Source organism: Chiloscyllium plagiosum, unplaced genomic scaffold, assembly GCF_004010195.1.
Source record: "Chiloscyllium plagiosum isolate BGI_BamShark_2017 unplaced genomic scaffold, ASM401019v2 scaf_81321, whole genome shotgun sequence".
In the NCBI taxonomy this organism is placed as follows: Eukaryota; Metazoa; Chordata; class Chondrichthyes; order Orectolobiformes; family Hemiscylliidae; genus Chiloscyllium; species Chiloscyllium plagiosum.
Window position 1 is genome coordinate 1 of NW_025201748.1, and position 2,429 is coordinate 2,429.

General features: G+C 49.3%; 1 non-coding gene across 1 annotated transcript; it reads right to left on the minus strand.

The window, feature by feature from the left end:
- Positions 1-38: 38 nt before the first annotated feature.
- trnad-guc lies at positions 39-110 on the minus strand. Its single transcript has one exon. It is a non-coding gene; the product is annotated as a tRNA-Asp (tRNA).
- Positions 111-2,429: the final 2,319 nt, after the last annotated feature.

The following is a 2,429-nucleotide window of genomic DNA, read 5'->3' on the forward strand; positions in this document are numbered from 1 at the left end:
TGCTAACCACTGTGCCACCGTGCCACCCACAAAAGCTCCTCCCCATCGAGGAATTGAACCCCGGTCTCCCGCGTGACAGGCGGGGATACTAACCACTATACTAACGAGGACTGGATATAACAGTGCAGTCTTCATACACAGCAACATGCAGTCTTCACACACAGCAACACTGCAGTCTTCACACACAGCGACACTGAAGTCTTCACACACAGCGACACTGCAGTCTTCACACACAGCAGAAGTGCTCTTCTCACACACTGCAACACTGAGGTCTTCATACACAGCAGCAGTGCAGCCTTCACACACAGCAGCAGTGCGTCCTCACCCACAGCAACAGTGCAGTCCTCACACACAGCAACAGTTCAGTCTTCATTCACAGCAGCAGTGCAGTCTTCATACACACTGCAACACTGCAGTCTTCACACACAGCAACAGTGCTGTCTTCACACACATCAGCAGGGCTGTTCTCACACACAGCAACAGTTCAGTCTTCATACGCAGCAGCTGTGCAGCCTTCACACACACTGCAACACTGCAGTCTTCAAACACAGCAATACGGCATTCTTCACACACAGCAACACTGCAGTCGTCACACACAGCAACACTGAAGACTTCACGCACAGCAACAGTGCAATCTTAACACACAACAGTGCAGTCTTCACAAACAGCAACACAGCAGTCTTCACACGTAGCTGTCTTCACACACAGCAGCAGTTCTGTTCTCACACTCAGCAACAGTTCAGTCATCATACACAGCAACACTGCAGTCTTCACACACACAGCAACACTGCATCTTCACATACAGCAACACTGCAGTCTTCACACAGAGCAGCAATGCTGTTCTCACACAAAGCAACAGTTTAGTCATCATACACAGCAAAACTGCAGTCTTCACACACAACGACACTGCAGTCTTCACATACAGCAACACTGCAGTCTTCACATACAGCAACACTGCAGTCTTCACACACAGTAGTAATGCAGCCTTCACACATAGCAACACTGCAGTCTTCACACACAGCAGCAGTGCTATTCTCACACACAGCAACACTGATGTCTTCACACACAGCGAGACTGCAGTCTTCACACTGAGCAGAAGTGCTGTTCTCATACACTGCAACACTGAGGTCTTCATACACGGCAGCAGTGCAGCCTTCACACACAGCAGCAGTGCATCTTCACTCACAGCAACAGTGCAGTCCTCACACACAGCGACAGTGCAGTCTTCATACACAGCAGCAGTGCAGTCTTCGCACACAGCAACACTGCAGTCTTCACACACTGTAACACTGCTGTATTCACACACTGCAACAGTGAAGTCTTCACACACAGCAACACTGCAGTCTTCACACACAGCAACACTGCAGTCTTCACACACAGCAACACTGCAGTCTTCACACACAGCAACATTGTAGTCTTCACTCACAACAACAGTGCAGTCTTCACACACTGTAACACTGCAGTCTTCACACACAGCAACAGTGCAGTCTTCACACACGGCAACACTGAAGTCTTCACACACAGCGACACTGCAGTCTTCACACACAGCGACACTGCAGTCTTCACACACAGCAGCAATGCTGTTCTCACACATAGCAACAGTGCAGTCTTCACACACAGCAACACTGCACCCTTCACACACAGCAACAGAGCAGTCTTCACACACATCAGCAGTGGTGTTCTCACACAAAGCAACAGTTCTGTCTTCATACACATCAGCAGTGCAGCCTTCACACACAACACTGCAGTCTTCACACACAGCAACACTGCATTCTTCACACACAGCAACACTGCAGTCTTCACACACAGCAGAAGTGCAGTCCTCACACACAGCAACAGTTCAGTCTTCATACACAGCAGCATTGCAGTCTTCACACACACCTCAACACTGCAGTCTTCACACACAGCAACAGTGCTGTCTTCACACACATCAGCAGTGGTGTTCTCACACACAGCAACAGTTCTGTCTTCATACACATCAGCAGTGCAGCCTTCACACATAGCAACACTGCTGTCTTCACACACAGCAACACTACACTCTTCACACACTGCAACAGTGCTGTATTCACACACAGCAACAGTGCAGTCTTCACATGCAGTAATAATGCAACCTTCACACACAGCGACACTGCAGTCTTCACACACAGCGACACTGCAGTCTTCACACACAGCGACACTGCATTCTTCACACACAGCGACACTGCAGTCTTCACACACAGCGACACTACAGTCTTCACACACAGCAACACTGCAGTCTTCACATACAGCAACACTGCAGTCTTCACACACAGCACCACTGCTGTATTCACACACTGTAACACTGCTGTATTCACACACAGTAACACTGCTGTATTCACACACATCGACACTGCAGTCTTCACACACATCGACACTGCAGTCTGCACACACAGCAGCAGCGCTGTCTTCAC